General features: G+C 40.5%; 2 long non-coding RNA genes across 2 annotated transcripts in view; one reads left to right on the top strand and one right to left on the bottom strand.

Moving 5' to 3' along the window:
- The window catches only part of LOC145510994 (uncharacterized), a 35087-nt gene extending 26122 nt beyond the window's left edge, over positions 1 to 8965 (bottom strand). Inside the window, exons 1-2 of the long non-coding RNA XR_014057359.1 lie at positions 8909 to 8965; positions 8587 to 8662 (exon numbers count right to left, since the gene is read on the bottom strand). This is a non-coding gene — a long non-coding RNA (uncharacterized LOC145510994). The remainder of the gene's footprint in view (positions 1 to 8586; positions 8663 to 8908) is intronic.
- Positions 1 to 20977, top strand: part of LOC145510995 (uncharacterized) — a 92534-nt gene extending 71557 nt beyond the window's left edge. The window contains exon 3 of the long non-coding RNA XR_014057360.1: positions 19353 to 20977. This is a non-coding gene — a long non-coding RNA (uncharacterized LOC145510995). The remainder of the gene's footprint in view (positions 1 to 19352) is intronic.
- Positions 20978 to 22781: the final 1804 nt, after the last annotated feature.

Raw genomic sequence — 22781 nt, 5'->3', positions numbered from 1 at the left:
AACGATACTGTGTCAGTGTTCCATAATTTCAGAGGTGGAGTTCCCCTTTTGAAAGACAAGGTGTTTTCCTTTATATAGGCAGTGAAAGCAAACAAACAAACAAACAACAACAACAACAAAAACTGCTGTGTGTGAAAATGCATTTTGGCTCCTCTATATATTTGGACAAAAAAACCCCTAAAATAATCCTATTTTAGCCCTTTTTTGTTTTTGTTGGATCTCTGCCATCCTGGCTGGCCCTTATCAAGTTGTACAAGGGGGGCACTAAAGTTCTGGAGAAGTGATTCATTTCCCTGCTTCCTAGTATGAGAAGAGTCTAAACAGGAACAAGAATGTGATGGAAAAGGAGCGAGCCAATAACTTTCAGAGTCTGTGAGTGTTTCCCAGTTGTTTTAACTCCCAGCTCAGATTCAAAAATATTTACTCCATAAGGAATACAAATGGTGGCAATAAGCAGAGGGAGAAAGGCAAGAAACTCGAAGTTTATTTTACAAATTTGTCCAGCTTCCCACATAGAAGAGCAATAGACATAGAAAGGGCAACAAGCTGAAAACGGATATTTTCGAAACTTGGGAAATCACTCAGCTTTGGGACTAGAGGCTATGGTGTAAGATGCAATTCCAATCCCAATGACTAAAGCCCATTCTAAGTCTGTCTCCATGGGGAGAGAAGGAGGCTGGGGATTTTGATGTTGTGATTGCTTAAGCATCACCATAAGTGTTTGGGATAATTTAATAGAATGTGTTGTAATGCTGAGATTGCTGGTAAAACCCCTATACCCATAGATCCTGCCAAACTATGATAACAAATGATCTTGTAATTACATGAACTTCCAAGTTCTCTCTTCATGATGTCCCCATTAAACTAACTCTAGGCTTCTATCTCGGAGAAGGCAATGGCACCCCACTCCAGTACAAGAGCCTGGAAAATCCCATGGATGGAGGGGCCTGGTGGGCTATAGTCCATGAGGTCGCTGGGAGTCGGGCACGACTGAGTGACTTCACTTTAACTTTTCCCTTTCATGCACTGGAGAAGGAGATGGCAACCCACTCCAGTATTCTTGCCTGGAGAATCCTAGGGATGGCGGAGCCTGGTGGGCTGCCGTCTATAGGGTCGCACAGAGTCAGACACGACTGAAGCGACTTGGCAGTTGGCAGGCTTCTATCTTCTGTAGCAATTTTCTAAGTTACTTATGGGACTTGGGGATATTCACATTAATTTCTATCACCAAGGCATGATGTAGGTTTTTACTTTCTGATTTTGTGTTCTTGTATAGTTAAGAGCCTCTAAAGCCATTTTCCTCTTCTCTCCCTCATCAGTCAACTTTACCATTAGCCAGAATACAAGAGATTCTTCAGTTGTCTTGTAAAGGCTGAACAGTCACAGTAACATTTGACTCTAAATAGCTCTTCCTGTCACTTGTATTAATTTAACTTGAATTCACTGTATCCATTTCTTAACGTCTCTCTGTACTGCACTAAATTATCTAACAACAAATAAGTAAAAACAGACCTGAGAAGTTAATGCACTGCACTGAAATAAAACTCATTAATGAGCTGTGGGCTGAGGTTAATCAGGGCTTAGGGAAATAAAAATTAATTTTAAATGTATAAGTTATATGTACATAAACTATAACAGGCTACTAAACTCATATACAAACTGCATAAATTTATTTTTTAAGCAAAGATTAAGCCAAAGAAATGCAAAATCATCATTTGTTTAATCGTGTAGTCATGTCCTACTCTTTTGCGACCCCATGGACTGTAGCCCACCAAGCTCCTCTCTCCATGGGATTTCCCAGCCAAGAATACTGGAGTGGATTGCCATTTCGTTCTCCAGGGTACCTTCCTGACCCAGGGATTGAACCCACATCTCCTGCATTGGTAGGCAGATTCTTTACCTCTGAGCCACCAGGGAAGCCCTGTGGAGTCAATAAAAAGCAGAATTGCCAAGGCGGAAAATAGAGCCAGTAATTTGGAGTGTAGGCTTTCTTAGAACTCAGAGAAAAAGTAAAAAATAAAAATAAAAATGATGGGACAATTTTTTAAGATACAGCCTGGAGACTCAATATACAAATAATGTGTCTGAAGAAAAAAAGATGAACTAAATATCAGTAATTTTGACATAATACTGGAAATTTCCTGAGCTAAAGGAAGGCAAAAGTATGCACATTGCAAGTTCCCACCATAAAATGGGTAAATTTAACAAGTTTTTGTTATTGTTTAAGTCATGTCCGACTCTTTTGTGATCCCACAGACTGTAGCCCACCAGGCTCCTGTCCATGGGATTTCCTAGGCAAGAATATTGGAGTGAGTTTCCATTTACTTCTCCAAGGGATCTTCCAGAACCAGGGATCTTCTGCTGGCAGGTGGATTCTTTACCATTATTGCCACCTGAGAAGCCCAATTTAATAACTGGCACATACCAATGTATTTCCTACTGAAATTTTTGGACTGCCAGGAAAGTGAAAATATTCCCTAAAGACTCATGAAGTAAAAACAGCTTATCTTTAAAACCACTGAATCAGGTTAGCCTCAAACCTCACCCACAATACATGAATAGGAAGAAAATCAATAGATACTTACAATGTTTGTTCAGTTCAGTTCAGTTGCTCAGTCATGTCCAACTCTTTGTGACCCCATGGACTGCACCACGCCAGGCCTCCCTGTCCATCACCAACTCCTGGAGTTTACTCACTCTCATCCATTGAGTCAGTGATACCATCCAACCATCTCATCCTCTGTCATCCCCTTCTCCTGCCTTCAATCTTTCCCAGCATCAGGGTCTTTTCAAATGAGTCAGCTCTTCACATCAGGTGCCCAACGTATTGGAGTTTCAGCTTCAACATCAGTCCTTCCAATGAACATTCAGGACTGATTTCCTTTAGGATGAACTGGTTGGATCTCCTTGCAGTCCAAGAGAACCTCAAGAGTCTTCTCCAACACCACAGTTCAAAACATCAATTCTTCAATATTTGTAGGGAAAACCTAACTCTATAAATTTCAATGAAGAAATAACAGCAAAGGTATACATGAAATCAGAAAATAAAAATCAATGTATACTTTTAAAAATACTATGTGAAGGCTCACTCCAACTTTGTTGTTGTTCAGTTGTTCAGCCGTACCTGACTCTTTTGCAACCACATGGACTATAGCTGCCAGGCTCCTCTGTCCATAGGATTTCCCAGGCAAGAATACTGGATTGGGTTGCCATTTCCTTCTCCAGGGGATCTTCCCGATCCAGGGATCAAATCCAAGTTTCCCATGTCTCCTGCACTGCAGGTGGATTCTTTATGGCTGAGGCACATATGTCATTATACATCGGTACAAACCCATAGACCATACAACACCAAGAGTGAACCTTAATGTAAACTGTGGACTTTGGGCAATTATGATGTGTGGATTTATCTTTGGTAAAAAATACATTAGTACCATTCAGGAGAGTGATGCTCATTATGGGGAAGGCTATGCATGTGCCGGGCAGGGGATATGGGAAATTTCTTTACCTTCCCCTCAATTCTATAATTAACCTAAAACGGCTCTCAAATTAAATCATAACAATACTTTAAGAGTAATGGTAGAAATATTTTAATTAGAGAAGAATGGCCTGGTGTAGTAGTTTTCAACTCTGCCCCTTGAAGCCCTTTGGGTTTCACAGACCCACTCCGAGACAATGATGAACTTGAAAGACACAAGGATGTGGAAGAAAAAGACACAGAGCCCAAAACTTTGTAGATAAGCAACACATGCAAACAACAATAATCCTAAAACAAAACGAAAGTGCCTCACCAACATAAGGTCTGAAAAATGGTAGAAGTAAGTTAACTGAACTGTTTGAGAATCAGTTTTCTCATCTAACAAAATGGACAAATATAACCTAGGATTATTTTGTAGATTTTCTTATACCTGAATGTAAAAAGCACGATATAGCACAGACATCCAATGATGACTTTCTTTTCTGTCTCCCCTCCATCAGAAATTAAATGGTTTACTTCTAATGGGGACTAGATTATATACTTTGAATCATCCTTCTTCAACCTGTTATTCGTATGGATCATTCTTATATACTCAAGAAATACTACACTTTCATTTTTGCCTAAACTAAAAAATGTCTGGCAAAACTAAATTACAAAAGCATATCAATGCCAAGCACAAATGGCTGTTAGATCATCCACAGTGTGTGATAGTGTGCATCTTCCATTGGCATAGAGCATTGGGAATTGACTCTTTGCATATTGCTGCCTAATGCATACAAAGTCTCTCTCGTTTTAACATCCCGTGCTAGTTAAGTGTCTGGATACTCTTTTTTTTCCCCCAGAACAACATTCAAATACACTAGAAAAAAAAATTCTCATTGCATCTGGTTTAATTGGTGGGGAAAAGCTCACATGCAAATGTGTATGTTGATCCTCAATAGCTCTGTACCAAAAAAATGTGTGCATGACACCAAGCTCTAAGTTTTCTCTTTGGGGTTAAAGGGGAAGTTCTGGGGAGAATAGTAACATTCTTCTTTTATCTTTCCCTTATATCCATCCGTCTCCCTTTCTCATCCTTCCTACTCTCGTGGCCTTCTACATGCACAATACATAGAATGTCAGGTGTAGGTCAATGGGTGTTGCTGGTGGCAAAAGGTGACATTCTATGTATTGTGTATGAGAAAGTTAGGAGGAGTTATATGTTCTGAAAAAAAAACAAAATTATACATGTCCATTTAGGGCAGTGGTTTTTCTGCCTCAGCACAACAAAGAGTTTCAATACACTCTCAGCCTCACCAGTTACTCTCTTTTTTCTCAATGTTTCTTTCTTTCAATCTTTTCTTTCAATCTTTCCCAGCATCAGAGTCTTTTCAAATGAGTCAGTTCTCATCAGGAGGCCAAAGTATTGGAGTTTCAGCTTCAACATCAGTCCTTCCAGTGAATATTCAGGACTGATTTCCTTTAGGATGGACTGGTTGGATCTCCTTGCTGTCCAAGGGACTCTTTACTTGATAATTATCAGTTAATGATTGCAAAGTGTTCTCTGAATTATCTACAAATGTAGACTTTGAATTTGAATTTTTTGTCATATGTCTCAATTCTTGAAGATTCTACCTAATTACTAGATATAAATATACTGTAATAGATAAACATATACAAGCTAAATTACAGACTAGGATTAACCTGCTGACAGATTGCCCCAACAGGCAAAATCCTAAGCCATTTAAAAAACATATTCCTTCTAAAAACTTGTAAAAGCAAGTCATCACATGTCCACGGATTGGCTTGAGGAAGGGTAGAGTGGATGTATAAAACTCATTAAGTTATATACATGTCATTTTCACTGGATAGCATGTATGCATGTTGGAGGGATGAATGTCTATTGCTTTCTTCATTCCTCAAAAGAGGTCTGTGATCTGGATAAGGTTAATAAACCATTGTTACAGAAGATGACAGAGAATATGGAACCAGGAGTTAGCTGTGTTCATGGCAGACAGGTGGAGATAAATTTTTCAGCATAAAATTTTTTAGAATATGTCAAATCAAACAATAAAGACAACTGCCTACCAGATCTATATTTATATTAACTTTGAAAATAAAAATGAAATCCACAAACTTGAAGCCAAGCACCTGAACTCTGAACAAGAGTCAATAAATAGAAACATTAAATCAAAAAAAAAAAAAAAAAAAAAAGAAAAAATTTTTTATGGTTCTTTTTTAAAATTTATTTTTTAATTGGGGGAAATTGCTTTAAAATGTTGTGTGGTTTCTGCTGTACAACAATGCCATAATTACACATTATATATTATATATATATAATATATAATTATATATTCCTTCCCCTGTGAGCCTCCCTCCCCTCCCCCATCCCACTTCACTACATCATCACAGTGCACCTGGCTGGGCTCCCTGTGTTAAACAGCACGTCTTACCAGCTATCTTTTTACCCATGGTAGTGTGTAGATGTTGATCCTCCTTTCTCCATGCATCCCACTCTTTCCTTCCACTAGTGTGTCCATAAGTCCATTCTCTACATCTGTGTCTCCATTCCTTTCCTGCAAATAGCTTCATCAATATACTTTGTTTACTACAGAAGAATGGGTGTCCTCTCAGCCTACCTTCAAGCTCACCACAAGAAGGACTCCTGATTCAGCAAAAAACAAAATTATCTAGACATTTACTCCTCAACAGAGGTCAATGCATACATCAGCACTGTCCAACAAGTTTTGTCTATGCTTTCTGATGATTTAATTCTACACATGGACAAAGCTTAAAGAACCTAATACCCATCTCCAATCAAACATTTCCTCTGTGCCAGTCCAGCTTCGTGGGTTCCATTCATTGTCTTATTTAATTTCTACAATGTGTTTGTGAGCAAGCAGCCCCACTGGGCTTCCTAGGTGGCACTACTGGTAAAGAATCTGCTTGCCAATGCAGGAGACATGGGGTTCGATCTCTGGGTTGAGAAGATCCCCTGGAGAAGGAAATGGCAACCCGTTCCAGTGTTCTTGCCTGGAGAATCCCATGGACAGAGAAGCCTGGCAGGCTACAGTCCATAGGATCTCCAAAGAGTTGGACACAACAGAGCAACTAACACTTTCACTTTGGAGTCTGCATTTTACAGCATCTCTGGTGATTCTTGAGTACAGTAGAAGTAGCATCAGTACTTAAGCATATTGACTCCCTAGCATTTGCTATTTCCCACTCTGGAAAGATCACTCTTCAGCCAGACGGCCCCACAGTCTCCTGAAAGTGGAAGTTTCCTAAGGCAGGTATGAGAAATCTTCCAGGTGGATATCATGCCCCTTACTGAACTCACTGATTTTGTGAAAAATGTTTTGATAATGGTAATAGTAGCTGCAGCTTTTAGAACGCTCTTAAGAGCAGGGCTTCCCTGATAGATCAGATGGTTAAGAATCTGCCTGCAATGCAGGAGATCAGGTTTGATCCCTGGGTCAGGCAGATCCCCTAGAGAAGGAGATGGCAACCCACTCCAGTATTCTTGCTTGGAGAATCCCGTGGCCAGAGGAGCCTGGCAGGCTAAAATCCATGGGGCTGCAGAGAGTTGCACACAATGGAGTGACTAACACTTTAAGTGCAATAGCACTCTGAGTGTTTTACATTTGCTATATCCTCTAGCAGCCTCTGAGAAATAGGCAGCTCCCTGTATCCAGATGCAGTCACCATGGATACGGAGCCCTGGCTATGGGACTGGATCATCCACAGATTTTAGTACCCCCAGTGGGTCTTGGAACCAATCCCCTATGAGTACCCAGGGATGACTGTGCTATTTTTTAATCTGTTCTTCCCAGCTAGGAAACCAGGGAAGAACAAGCATTTGAAGAATAGTTTGGTTTCAGAGGCTATGCTTTTATATCTGTACATGACACTGTTTCTGGGAGTCATTTGGCTGAAAAACAAGTAGACAGGTAAGACTTGATGGAACGGATAAGCTGTCCTTTGAAGTTTGCTTAGTGATGCAGAGAGCAGAATGGATCATCAGACAGTGGACAGACAGTTGCTCAGAGGATGTTTCAAAGAGGAGTTCAAGAGGGACACTGTAAACATCATAACTTCTCTTTAACTTGTTTGTAAATTTTGTGAGTAGTTAGGGTTCAGGTAAAATAGTCTCAGACATGAAAATTATTCTTTTATGGATAGAATAAAACATGTAGGACTTCTATGAGGCTTTAAAAACCCAGAAAAGGAAAATTTTCCTCAGGAAAAATTAGTGTGGTCAATCTTAATAGGTTTTTGATTTTCATTGAAACTTAGATAAATAATAAAATACATTATAGCATTAAGTGGGTTGCTAATCTTTATCTCATGTCAACTTTGCTAAAATTTTGCCCCGAGGTTTCCCTCTTGTTTATTTATATTCATTTCTTCATGCTGCCAATATTCAGTCACTGGATCTGTTCTAGAATGCCTGACTTATCTTTGCATCCCCGGAAATAAGAAAGTCTTGGTATAAAACAGACACTCTGTGTTTATTGAATTGTATTAAGTGCTGCAGTACAATTTACCCCATGAAAAAATTATATATATATGTGGGTGTGTGTGTGTGTGTGTATGCAGGAACTAAAATATGTATTCTCTGCTCTCAAGTTGCTTATAATTCACCTTGATCCTGGACATTTTCATCAGACAAGGCTAGCTCTTCAATTTTCAAGTGAAGATAGATTATGAGATTAAGTGATTGGATAAAAGACTAATTTACTGAATCTAAAATAGAATTTGGTGATCCTCTGGTTCAGAAGTTTGTGTGTGTGGATGCTCAGTTGCTTCAGTCAAGTCCCACTCTTGGCAATCCCGTGGACTATACCATGCCAGGCTCCTCTGTCCATGGGATTCTCCAGGCAAGAATACTGGAGTGAGTCACCATGCCCTCCTCCAGGGGATCTTCCTGACCCAGGGATTGAACTCACGTATCCTGTGTCTCCTGCATTGGTAGGCACGTTCTTTACCACTGTGCCACCTGGGAAGTCAAAGATGGCTCCAGAATCCTTGAAGGCTGTCCTTTCTGTAGCTGATTGAGTTGTCCTTCCAAATCAGGGTTAAGGCCACTGGGCATGGCAATTTCAGAAAAAGAGCATTTGCTTGCAATATACCTGGCTGGTGGATGGATTCTGGAAGTTAGTTTCTACTGCTGCCAATCTTTTGACCTTCAAAACACAAACACTGATCCTGGAAAAAAAAAAGAGTTTGGTGGTTCAGTTTCATGACATTTACCCCTCAAATGGGAAACTGATTAGGGGATCTTATTTAAATTATATACATTGAGAGTTTTAAAACACAATCAGAGCATTCAGAGAGCCCCTTTAATGAAATTGTAGAGGAATCTGCTCTTTTATATGCAAAATATTTTTCCCATTTCTGGCCAACATGGATTCTCTTTTTTCATTTTATTCTCTCATAAGAAGTACTACCCACCTTGCTGCATATATAGAAGCATTTCAATTCCATTCCTTCTGCAAGCCACTGGCTAGGTTTTTGTTTTCTTTTTTTTAAGTACTCAAACTCAAAGAATGTGGCATGAAGTATACCTACTCAGATTAGCCACTGCAAATACAAACAGAGAGGTTCTAAATATTGCATTTGATCACTTTTTCTGTAATTTGCTCTTCATACGGCTGCTTTGCATATGTTGATTAAATATGCACTTTCCACTGCCTGGGGAGCCCAAGCCCCTCACAGCAGACCAGTGTTATCTGGTCCCAGGAGATGGCAGCGCTGCAGAGGGGCACTGTCACACCAACTACCTGCTTCAGCTTGTCTTAGCAACAATGATTGCCATATGTGAAGCTGCAGGAAAACAGATGCTGTTTTTCCATTTGTGAAATCAAGTTGTTGGAAAGTAGTCAGGCTTCCAGTGTATGAAAGCTCATCTAATCAACCTACGGAGACAGTGTGAGCTTTCTCAGAAATATTTGACAACATTCCCTGGTATTGGTAACTAGACATATATGAAATCCTAGTTCCAAAATGCTAACCCTCTCCCCATTCTTGTATTGATCATATCTGTCCTGATGGCTCAAAATGGAACTCCAAATTTTATTTTTTTAAGGAATTTTTTAAAAATAATTTTATTTATTTATTTATTTTTAGCTGTGCTGGGTCTTTGTTGCTGCAAGGTCTTTTTCTCTAGTTGCAGCAAGCAGAGGCTGTTTTTCATTGTGGTGGCTTCTCTTGTTGCAGAGCACAGGCTCTAGGGTGCATGGGCTTCAGTAGTTGCGGCTCCCAGACTCTATACAAGCTCAATAGTTGTGGTGCATGAGCTTAGCTGCTCCGTGGCACGTGGGATCTTCCCAGACCAGGGATCGAACCTATGTCTCCTGCATTGGCAGGCAGATTCTTTCCCACTGAGCCACCAAGGAAGCCCATCAATAACTTTCTTAAACAAAGGATATATGTAACCCAGTTTTCACCTGCTAAAAGGGCTTCCAGGTATAGTCTCCAGTTGTAGAGGAGATTTACTGTAGTATCTTATTATATCAGTCCTAAGTGTCCAGGATTATGTCTCTCCTAATGACAAGGAACAGCAATATAAGAGATTCATAATCCTTGTTTTATCAATTCAAAAGGAAAAGTTCCACAAAATCCCAGTAGGTATTCTGTGATCCACTCCCATCTTACTCTTGCCTGAATCTTAAGGACTTAACATCACCTGCTATTTGTATAACAAAATACTTTACTCTAGCTGCATGGAAAGCTCCTTTTCATTTATGAAAAGTGACCTGCTTCTCGGAGTCTGTGCCCTTAGCAAAGACTAGATGGAAATCTGATGAAGTAGAATGCAAAACATACCATGTCAGGAAGGAAAGAAACAATGGAGCAATATAGTCACTTACAAACCAGATCAACTGTGGATATTAATTTTTCTGCAGTTATTACTATCTGAAGCTTCCCAGGTGGTGCAGCGGTAAAGAATCTGCCTGCCAATGCAAGAGACACAGGAGATGCAGGTTCAATCCCTGGGTTGGGAAGATCCCCTGGAGGAGGAAATGGCAACCCTCTCCAGTATTCTTGCCTAGAGAATCCCATGGGCAGAGGAGCCTGGTGGGCCACAGACCATGGGGTCACAGAGTCAGACACAACCGAGTGTGTACACGTGCACGTACACACACACACACACAATACTATTTATAAGTATAGGGAGAAATGTAGACAAAACCTGACTATGAGCAATATAAAGTTCACATCCAGGGAGACTGGCTTCTGAATCCTGTTTTCATCATTACTACCTGATTTTATTACAGTCTGAATTAACTCTTCTGCCTATAAAATGTAAGTAATAAAGTTTTGAAAAGTTGTCACAATAAGAAATACAATAAGCTTTAAGAACTAAAAATCTATAGACTGTCCAGGCATTATATACACTGCCATGAAGCTCAGCTGGGAAAGAATCCGCCTGGAATTCTTTGACCTGGTCCGATTCCTGGGTCGGGAAGACCTACTGGAGAAGGGATAGCCTACCCATTCCAGTATTCTTAGGCATCCCTGGCGGCTCAGATGGTAAAGAATCCTCCTGCAATGTGGAAGACCTGTGTTCGATTCCTGGGTTGGGAAGATCCCCTAGAGAAAGGAATGGCTACCCACTCCAGTATTCTGGCCTGGAGTATTCCATGAACAGAGGAGCTTGGCAGGCTACAGTCCATGGCGTTGCAGAGTCAGACACAACAAAGCAACTTTCACTTTCACTTTTCCTCACTTTTCCTCATGTTCAGGAGTTTGTCCTGAACATTGTGGTACCCTGACACAGGAGATGCAACTTCCTGGAAGGTTCATCTCCTTGAGAAGACAAAGAAATCAAATGAATGATGACTTCATGATAGTAAAAATATTATGGACACTGACATTTCTATTTGTTCACAAGGCAAAGACATTGTGCCTACTTTGAGTAATTTAAAAGTTAGCATTTGAGCTGGCCTTTGAAATGTAGAGATTAATCAGATGGGGGTACTTCCACAGGAAAGAAACAGCGTTAAGCTTCAGGAGATGGAAGGAGAGTACCAGACATTACAGGGGTGAGGAGTTTTAAGTTAATTTGGCAAGAGAAGGTTGAAATTTGGGGAAGGAGAGCTAGGGGAAAAACACAGGTAAGTTAAGGCTAGATGAGGAAAGGTCCTGAATGAACGCTGTAAAGAATTCAGATGTGACTCGGAGCAGTGGGAGAGGGAGAAGGGTTTTGCAGCTCAGAATCAAAGTCAGAGCTTGCTTTGTACACGTCATCTTAGCACTGGAGCATGTACCACAGTCTGAACCTACTATGCCCTGGCATTCTCCTCCAATGTTAAAGGAGGAATGACTATGATAAGGAATCTTGCCATCCAGGAGGAAAGACCAGAAATATGAAATATCATCAGGAAGGTAAAAAATGAGGGCCAGGGTATAATGAAGCAGTATACTGTGTGGTAACCACAATTGTCATGGAACTTCATAGTCTCCAAACCACTTTCACAGTATTAATCTCAGCCCCCTTCCTAAATGAATGAATGAATGAATGAATATTTGACTCTTTGAAGTAAATAAGAAATGTCAGAAATCTGAATTCACATGGGCAGTAAGTGTTGATCTGGGACTCAAAGAATTTCAAGGTACCTAATCTTCTACTTTCTACAGGTGTAGATAAGCGGAAATAAAAGGGAAAAGAACTCATTGAGTTCCTCTGCCTTTAAAATCACCAAGTACTATGTGAGGAAAGGAAAAGATAGATTATGTTCAGCTAATACATGAATTAATTATTTCTCTAAAAGCATTCCTCTAAGCAGATATTTAGTGACCAGGTAGTGTTACAACTGGATGTAACAAAGTGTCTTTCATTAAAGATTTTGGGCACATGTGTGTGTGCACGCTCAGTCATGTCTGACTCTTTGCAACTCCACATAGATGGGATCATTTCTCAGCCCTCTTGGCAATGCTGAGAGCCCCCCAGGAGCCTTCCAATAAATCAACTTTCTGTTTACATCAGCCAAAACTGCTTTTGGGCTACTAAGAACCCTGACTGATATGGTAACTTTCATCAATAGATGTTGCAAAGCCCTCCAAAGTTTCTGGACCCAGTGAAGTATGACACCCACGTCAGAGTCCGGGCTCATTATAGCATATGTATCCTTGGACGTGTCACTTACTCTGGATGAGCATATTTTATATTGATAAATTGTTTAGAAACAATTTCCATCCCATCTACCCTTATCAAACAAGTAAATGCATGCACAATTACTCTGTCAAATGTCAAGTGGTGTGTGCTATAAAAGGTAAAGGGAGGGACTTTCCTGGTGATCCAGTAGTTAAGACTTCATCTTCCAATACAGGGGGTGCGGGTACAATTCCTGGTCAGGGAACTAAGATCCCATATGCCTCACGGCCAAAAGAAAAACAAAAATAAAAAAGAAGTAATACTGTAACAGATTCAATAAAGATTTTAAAAATGGTCCACCTAAAAAAATCTTTAAAACAGCAACAACAACAAAAAAGGTAAAGGTACTGTTTGCCCAGATTAATCTCACCAACTGGTGAGAAACTATAAATGCATTGTTTTGGATGTTATTCTAAGTATGAAAGTTAATTTATTCCTGATTCTTATATTCTACTGTCCTCTGCTATATTCTCAAGACACAAAGCCTCACTATTATTCCAGGGAAGGGAGAAAATTCTCTTTCTTCCTCCCAGTTTCTCTGAAGGAGGCTAAGAAGTCCCCGGAAAATTACTCAGCCAATCCTCTGTATGATGGAAAGATTAGAGAGTATCTCGGGGGGCTTGAAACTCAACAGACAAGAGAATCAGAAGTTGGGAGAATAAGGAGCAGAAAGCCTACAACTCATCGGTTTGTTTCCAGGGTGTTGGCAGCCAAGTTCATGACCAGCCACTCCTGTCTTGAAGGGAGACACTCACCTCCCTCTAGTACATCTTCTCAGTGCATCTTCTTTCCTTGGGGTTACAACTTCTGGCTCACCACTTAGACAGGTGACTGGGATTAGGGTAATAGAAGCCACATGCTGGAGACATGTGTGGTATGGAGGGTTCAAGTTATTCTGTGGGCAAGTGACACTTGGCTTGGCTTTTGGCCATACTGAGAAATATGAAAACTGGGCATCCAAATTGATTGGCAATGGTTCCAAATTGTGCAAGTGCCCAGGCTATGATATGACAGAAGGATGTTTTATTGAGAGGAATAAAAAGACCACAAACATTTTGTGTCTGTAACTGGTAAAGGCAAATTACTGCAAGCCTCACCAAAACCCAAAATGTTGCTTGTAGAGACTAGATATCTGAACGTTGTTTTATGAGCTATTCCTAAAAATCAATAAATAAAATCCTTGTATTTCTCACTTCTGTTCATTTAGACAAATATTAATGGCCATCTAGCATGAAGTAGGGAATTCCCTGCTGGCTCAGATGGTAAACAGTTCACCTTCAATGCAGTAGACCCAGGTTTGTTCCCTGGATTGGGAAGATCTCCTGCAGAAGGGAATGGCAACCCACTCCAGAATTCTTGCCTGGGAAATCCCATGGACAGAGGAGCCTGGCCAGCTATAGTCCATGGGGTCAAAAAGAGTCGGACACAACTGAGCCACTAAGCACAGCACAGCACAAGAGATGCTCAGAAATTCATGGGGAAGGGAATGAACGACTAACAATACACAGACACACAGTATGAAGTGGGCCCTGATGATATGAAGACCAAACACAGTCTCATTCTCCTGGGATTTATAACATAGAGGATTGGCCTCTGTTGCTATGAAAACTCAACAGAATTAATTCCTACCTCTTATTCCTACCTGAGTAATGGAGATTACCTCCAGCATCTTGTTCTTTCCATCCAATTATCTCTGATTTCAGATGGCAAGGGCTTCCTGGTAGCTCAGTTAGTAAAGAATTTGCCTGCAGTGCAGGAGACCCAAGTTCAATCCCTGGGTCGGGAAGCTCACCTGGAGAAGGAAATGGCAAACCACTCCAGTATCCTTGCCTGGAAAATCCCATAGACAGAGGAGCCTGGTGGGCTGCAGTCCATGGGTTGCAAAGAGTAGGACAAAACTGAGCGACTAACACTTTCAGATGACTGCTTTTGTTTGCTTAGTGTGGAATCCCACATTTACTACCACAATAGTATGTGCATACAGGGGAAGCTCTGCAGGAATTTTCCAAATGTTTCATTGTACTTTAGGATAGTAACATGATGAACGAAGGCCGAGGCTTTCTATCACCTTGACATCACTGTAACCGTGCGACAAGTCCTGTGTGATACCCAACTATATGACTTTTTATAGGGTCCACTTGATCTGTCATTCTTTTTTATAATTTTTATTGGCATATAGTTCCTTTACAATGTTATGTTAGTTTCTGCTGTACAGCAAAGTGAATCAGCTTTATGTATACATATATCCCCCTTTTTTGGATTTCCTTCCCATTTAGGTTACCACAGAGCATTAAGTTGAGTTCCCTGTGCTATTAGTTCCCTGTTCTCATTAGTTTTCTATTTTGTACATAGTAGTATGTATTTGTGAATCCCAATCTCCCAGTTCATCCCACCCCTGCTTCCCCAGCTTAGTTCTCTATGTCTGCATCTCTATTTCTGCTTTGCAAATAGGTTCATCTGTACCATTTTTCTAGATTCCACATATATGTGTTAATATATGATATTGGTATTTCTCTTTCTGACTTACTTCACTCTGTATGATCATCTCTAGGTCCATCCGTGTCTCTGCAAATGGCACAATTTTGTTCCTCTTTATGGCTGAGGGATACTATTGCCTTTCTCAAGAAGCCATGCTTGTTTGCCACATTTCTGAAACAACTTGACATTCTTATTGGTTTATTTTGTAGTAGAGTGACCTTAAGTAAATATATTCCTTATTTGTGTAATTTGTTTAAGAGCTGCTGCTGCTGCTAAGTCGCTTCAGTTGTGTCCGACTCTGTGCGACCCCATAGACTGCAGCCCACCAGGCTCCCCCGTCCCTGGGATTCTCCAGGCAAGAACACTGGAGTGGGTTGCCATTTCCTTCTCCAATGCATGAAAGGAAAAGTGAAAGTGAAGTCGTTCAGTTCACTTTACTTGCTTAAGAGAAACGGGATCTAATACGTTAGCAAACCTGTCAGTTCTACCTTAAAAATATATCCTGAAATGACCACTTTAGTCTCCTCCATCTTTATTACCACAGTCCCAGCTGCTGTAATGGCCTGCCTAAAAAAACAGCAATCATCTTTTTCATCTGTCTTTCCTGTTCTTCCCTCGTCCCTGTCATATTACAAGTCCATGCTCCACATGGCTGCCTAAATGGTGTTTGTAAAATGCAACCAGATCCTGTCACTTCCCTGCCATCAGTCTTTCCGTGGTATCCCATCAGAGGCGGACCAAATGCTACAAGGATTGGTAGTGGGAAAGGAGGTGAGAAAGTCGGCCCGGAGTCAGGTTTAGTAAGCCTATTTCCTCCCGCTGGATCCTCACCCACTCCTCGCCCAGCTGTTACTTCATTTAAGCAAGTCAGGTCCAAGTCAGTAATTCTGAGCTAACTGTTCCTCTACCTGGAACTCTCTTCCCCTAATTCTCAGGCTTTGCCTTCTCACTTCCATCTGTTCTGCTCAAACATCCCTTTCTCAGGCCTTTGCCAGCCTTATCTCAACATCACCTTCCCACAGCCACTGCCCCTTATCTTCTGATTCTGTGGTGCTGCTTCATGGAATTTAAAACTGCCTGACATGATAAAATCCATTATCTATTCCTGTTTCCTCCACTAGAATGTAAGTCCTAGGAAGGCAGGAATATTACTTTGTTCACTATTGCTTAGAAGAGGGACTGACACAAGGACGGTGTCTCAAGAATTCTTTTGGAATGAATGAGTCATTTTATCCTCTCCAAAAATGATGGGATAATCTCAGCAGAAGAGGCACCCAAGTTCATAAAAGTTAAATCATTTGGCTGTTCAATACCGGACAGATCCGAAGCATAAATTCATTGCTTCCTGATGTCAAAAGCCCTGGCTGGCTCATCCCTCCATAGTTCTCTGGATAAATAGTCTGGACGTTTATCCAACAAATACTTATTAAAGAATAGATTCTAAATGTGTTTGAGAAAAATATCTCAATTGAATTTTAATTCTTCCATTTAAAATCTAAAGCAAAGAAGTAACTTTTACAAATGAGCAGCCTCTCACATGGACTCTTCAGGATCATTGGTACCAAGAGCTACATCGCTGGTACCAAGGCTCTCTACATCACTGCCTACCCCTTCACCTGTGCTGGTCTTACCATCCTCTGCCCCATGGTCCTGCCCCAAACCATAGCCTTGCATCGTAATTCAAAGTGGATATTTTAAGATAAAAACTGTACCTGGCAAATAAAGAAACATATTTTTTCTAAGTTTAATTAAATAAGTCTGGGCAGCCTTTTTGCAATATGGAGATTAACTGTCAAATTTATGTTAATATGATCTCAGAGAATGAAGCTGCTATAAAAAGTTTCTCCCCTCACCCCTCATTTAAGCTCCTCAGGCTGCCTTCTTGAAGTTTCTTTACATTGGTGGTGTCTTATTAAAATACCACTAGGTCAGCTCTGCAAGAACAAGACAATTAAAAATATCTAACAAATCCCAAATGTTAAAGACATCAATACAAATAAACTGAAATCATATCTGTGCTACGGAGAGAAAACTGTCACCCTGGTCGAGTTTTCAGCATCTCTTTGGAATCACCCAATGCCAAGCTCTTCTTTATCTGATTAACACAGGATTATAAAGATCTTCTGAGCACTCTCAGTATAATACAAAGAGCCTTTCAATTCTCTGAGCATCCTTTCCCTTTTGTGTGTGTGTGTGTGTGTGTGTGTGTGTGTGTGTGTGTGTGAAAAAGATGTGCCATCCAATTTTTTTATTTTGTGATTTTAGAAAAAAATGCTAACAGTTTGAATCATGATTCCTGTTGTGGGGACTGAGTTAATTAAAAACCTGATGTATACATACAGCTGATCCTACCCACCCTAATGAAGAACATTAATTCTAGGACATGTGTGGCTGTAGTCACATTGCTACAAATTACTGGACTCTTTCCTTTATCTGTTTCCAAGAAAGTCTCCCCCTGTTAGTTAGGAAAAAAGAAAAATATGAAGCCTTAGTTCTGGGCAGCATAAATTACACGCATCAATCAGAAAAGCCTAAATTAAAATACACATTTGGCAAACAAATATGAATATGTTGATCTCATCTGTGAATCAAAATGATTTAGTGCCGTGCTGACTGCCCCACACCCCCCCGGCCACTGTTCAACGTGAAGGTCACCGTGAGCAGCTTTCTCTCATTGAGAAATGTTTTCGTGTTTTTTAAGCATGTAATTTTATATATTCCATGATGTTCCATCTAACTAGCAATTCCTATGTAGAGCGACTGATTTATTTTATAAAGAAAATACAGGCTCGTTTTTATTTATGTAATCCAAAACAGATAGCTAAATTAAAATGTTGGGGGGAAAAATACAGTGGTTTATAGTTCCTGGGCTGGGGATTCTCCAATGTGTTTATGATACTTTCTAATCTAGCAGAATACTATTTGTGAAATGGGATGCTACACCTTGCCGATATTGAGGGATCATAAATCAGTCTATTCTTATCACCTACTGCATGCGTTCTTCCGGCAGGGATAACTGCTTGAGAGATACCCATTACATGGCAGACCTTAAGTAAGGATGATCCGGGGCCTTGCAGACTGTCATTTCTTGACAAGATCTGTAGGCGAAGCAGGCAGATTGAGTGAGGCAGTGATCTCCCTGGACAGAACCATGTTTTATGTTATGACACTTATTTTGAATATTCATGTTGTGTTTTCTTGCTAAGATTTCCTTCTCATAACTACAAACCAGTATGATGATCCTGTCTGTATTAAAGGAGGGATATGTAATGCCTGCTTTTGATAGGTTGCAACTCAATACTGAGACCCCCCCCCCATAGTTAAATGGAAGGCAAACAGCACAACTAAGATAAAACTGCACAACATGTGTGCTTTGGTCTGCAACAGTCACCAGAGGAACTTGTTAAATTACAGATTCCTGGGTCTCACTCTCCCCAGTTTTCAAAAAATGTATTATTTACTTTTATTTTTTTGGCTGTGCTGGATATTTTTTGCTGCAAGGGCTTTCCTCTAGTTGTGGCGCACAGACTTCTCACTGCCGTAGCTTCTCTTCTTGCAGAGCACAGGCTCTAGGGCATGTGGGCTTCCGTAGCTGTGGTTCCCAGGCTCTAGAGCACAGGTTCAATAGTTGTGGCACACAGGCTTAGTAGCTACACAGCTTGTGGGATCCTCCCTGATCAGGGATCGAATCCCTGTCTCCTGCTTTGGCAGGTGGATTCTTTACCACTGAGCCAGCCGGGAAGCCCTCCCACAACTTCTAATTCAGTAGATCTGGAAGGAGGCATAGGATCTGCATTTTTCATTTCTTATTAAATGTTACTCAGAACAAACTTTGAGAAAGACTGCTGGGAAGATGAATGGGTGAAAAAGAAGATCAAATTAATACATAATCGGTTTGTTCCCAAGCAGTCTGATAGAAGATTATATTAAGAGATTAAATCCTGAGTTGGGATGAGCGATTTGTACTGCAGACAGCAGAAAGCTGGGCTCTAGGAGATGTATTAGCATTACGACAGTTGCTTTACATTGAGGTGGGTTTTTTGGAAGGCAGGGGGAGTAAGGATTATCAGAAGGGATCTGCTCAGAATAAGGCACCTTTGAGCTACAACAGCCAAACCTCTCAGAAATTTTTTGATCAAATTCCAATTTGAAATAGTTGGTTCTATTATCCCCACACCATATGGACCAATAATGTTTGATTCAGGAAATATGATTACAATATTTCTTGGGCAAATTCTTAGATTATGTTTTGCATTCTAGGGTACTAACAAATAAGCATGGGAACTTCTGGAAGAAAGAAACCCACTAAGGTAGGGTGAACAAATTACTATTATGTTTTACCTATTTCAGAAGATGGCGGGAAAATAGTTCTGTCTGTTTCCTTCTATGATGTCACTGAGAACCACTGAAGTCTTCAGAAAAGTAAAATGATGTGACAAAAAATATGTTTGAGAAATATTGTATCTTAGGGAGGGGACAGAAAGAATCTAAGTCGATTCTGCAGAGATCCATGTTGATCGTTAAGATGGCCAAGACGGATGGATTGGTTATGCTGCAGTCTGTTCGTTTGGCTCAGATAGGCAGTGCCAAGAGTAACTTGGGTACAATTTTGCTCTGTGCTAATTAGAATTGGTCAAATGGTCCTCTGATGAATTTCCTCCCCTGGATAGAATTTGAGAGGATATACAACAAAAAAGTAATTATCAAGGAGTGCCAATTATCCATAGGGTCATCGACACTGGATCCAGGGATGTAGGACTGACTCTCAAATTCTTAGAAATTTTATTCCCCAACTAAAGCAACCCCATTAAAAGTCCTCTTTGAGTGGGCACACAACCAATAGTGCATATGCTGATAGCATTTTCACATACAAATCTGATAGTTAGGCACGCCATTACCCAATTTACACATGCAAATGCAGTAATTGTGTGCACTGGGTGCTCAGGAAACCTGGCACACACCCAGGACGGAGGCCTTTTCAAAGCACTGGCCAACCCACCAAATTCCTCTTCCACAACAACTCCAAGACAAGCTAGGGTCTTACCTCTGTTATACAAAGTCCCACGGGATTCTGGGAGAAAGGATATGTGCTTTGTGGGTTTCCCCAGGGACTGAAACTTTTTATCTCATTTGATGTGGACATGTTTTAAGTTCTCCTTCTTTTTCTTCAATTAATGGACTGTAGACTTCCTCTCCTTTGTAGTAATTCGCCATTTTGTTTCTCTGCTTTAAAAAAATCCACTCTAAATAGAAAGTACAAATTCCCTCATTATGACTTATTCTCATCTAGAACCTGAAATGAGAATGATTATGAATTGTTGTAATAAGCGATTTGCGCTTTTAAAAGAATGGAGATTGCTGTTTACAGCCGCGTGCACAAGAGTTTACTCCAAGATGCATTTGATTATTCAAATTTACCAAGCTGCTGCAGAAGCAGGCTTTAACTATTTCCTATTTCTTTGTTTATGGATTTTAAATATTCTGGGTTCTCGTGACTACTCAGGCAGTACCACACATGCAAGTAATTTTTAAAATAAAATAGGATTGAGTATCCTTGCTTTGCCAGTGTTTCTCAAAGAGAAGTCGAAAAGTCTGACATTGATCATGGCAAGATTTTTAGATTAACCAAAGAAGGTAGCAGAAAAAGCATAGTAAATTCTACCAAAAATGGAGAGATGCTGATATTTTGAGAGGTAAAATTTTAATTGAAAATGATAACTTTTGTGTATTCATTCAGAAAACAAATGTACTATGTGTTTACCACACTCCATAAACTGTTCCAGGTATCCTTTCTCGTCTCTCTGAACATTCTGTTTCCTCTCTGTCTGATCCTTAACTGATGGGATTCTCCAAATTTCCAGATTTCAGCCCTCAACCTTCTACTTACTTTACTGTCTCTTCATGAGAACCTTTATCTTCATTTCTGACCTCCATACGTATCTCTTTCTCCAAGCTAGACTTCTCTTCTAAATTCCAAATCTGTATTTCCAGAAGCCTTTTCAATACACTCAGGTGAATACTCCAACATACAGCAATATGAACAGATCTAAACTGAGATTTCTATCTTCCTCCGTTTTCATGCTAGAGTTAGCTTTTGGTCCTCTCTGGATCTTCAATTCATGTATCCTATTGGTCCCTGAGTTGAGTAGTGCTACTGTTTAACCCGGGCTTCCCTTGTGGCTCAGCTGGTAAAGAATTTTCCCGCAATGCGGGAGACCTGGGTTTGATCCCTGGGTTGGGAAGATCCCCTGGAGAAAGGAAAGGCTACCCACTCCAGTATTCTGGCCTGGAAAATTCCATGGACTGGTCGCAAAGAGTCAGACACGACTGAGCAACTTTCACTTCACTTCATTTTACTGTTTAACCTATCATATTATGTACCTTTAGGTAACTGTTGTTGTTGTTTAGTTGCTAAGTTGTGTCTGATTCTTTGTGACTCCATGAGCTGTAGCCCTCCAGGCTCCTCTGTCCATGAGATTTCTCAAGCAAGAATACTGGAGTGTGTTACCATTTCCTTCTCCAGGGGGTTTTCCTGACCCAGGGATCGAACCTATGTTTCCTGTTGGCAGGTGGATTCTTTACTGCTGAGCCACCAGGGACACCCCAACTTCATATAATAAATGTTAGTAAATTGTTGCCTGTTTCCACATTGGATTAAACATGTCTTAAATCAAGAGTTGTGTTTTATTGACTCTGTCAATGTCCTTTACCCAGTGACCACCAAGAACACCAAGAACACATCCATAGTTGGTCTTATTGCTATTCCAGAGAGAAAGAATATTCCCCATGGGGCATGTTAGAGTACTAGGAGTAACTATATATATATATATCTCACGTTTCGGTTTGTCTTAGTTGCTTTGGGGGAGTATTCGGGGAAGCAAATCTTTGTTTTGGATTTGATACTGAGTTGAAATAGAAGTAATTCTGATGGACAATCTTAAAAGATCTCACCTAAAAGGGAGAAAATAAAGACTGCTGTTAAAGTTGTAATTGCTAAAATATCAGTGCTTATGTATATTAGTCATGAGAGGGGAATGCTTGATAATGATGGGGTTTAAAAATGTTCATGTTGTGTTTGTGTTCAGACTTGATTAGGATGTGCTCTTGTTTTTGCCTTGATGCTTCATGGTCACAGAAGTGGCCTGATCCAATACGGATGTTCTGTGGAATGGCTTATGTCTAACTGGAAAACACCAATGCCTAGCTTTGAGTGCCTGGCCAGCTCCATCAGCATCAGAGGATGAATAGTGCCAGGCCAGGTTTCAGCTGTCAGGTTCTGTTTTTCTTTATCAGTCCTCCTTTTCGGTCAGGGGAAGACAGACAGACCATGGGTTATTAATCCATGATATTCAAATTTTCTCCATTGTCAAGACTGTGCTGATCATGATCAGGAGGGTGTCCAGAGAACACAGTCAATCCCTGTACAAAGGTTAATGCTTCCCTGGTGCATCAGTGGTAATGAATCCGCCTGCCAAGCAGGAGATGCAGATTCGATCCCTGGGTTAGGAAGATCCCCTGCAGAAGGAGATGGCAACCCACTCCAGTATTCTTGCCTGAAGAATTTCATGGAGAGAGGACCCTGGCGGGCTACAGTCCATGGGGTCACAAAGAGTCAGACACGACTGAAGTGACTTAGCTGCAGCAAAGGTTTAGAAAAGGGTGCTGAAGAATTAGAAAATCAGCTTTATT

This window comes from Giraffa tippelskirchi, chromosome 6 (assembly GCF_054371585.1).
Source record: "Giraffa tippelskirchi isolate mGirTip1 chromosome 6, T2T-mGirTip1v1.2.pri, whole genome shotgun sequence".
In the NCBI taxonomy this organism is placed as follows: Eukaryota; Metazoa; Chordata; class Mammalia; order Artiodactyla; family Giraffidae; genus Giraffa; species Giraffa tippelskirchi.
The sequence above is the reverse complement of the archived record's forward strand: the minus strand, read 5'-3'. Positions and strand labels throughout refer to the sequence as shown.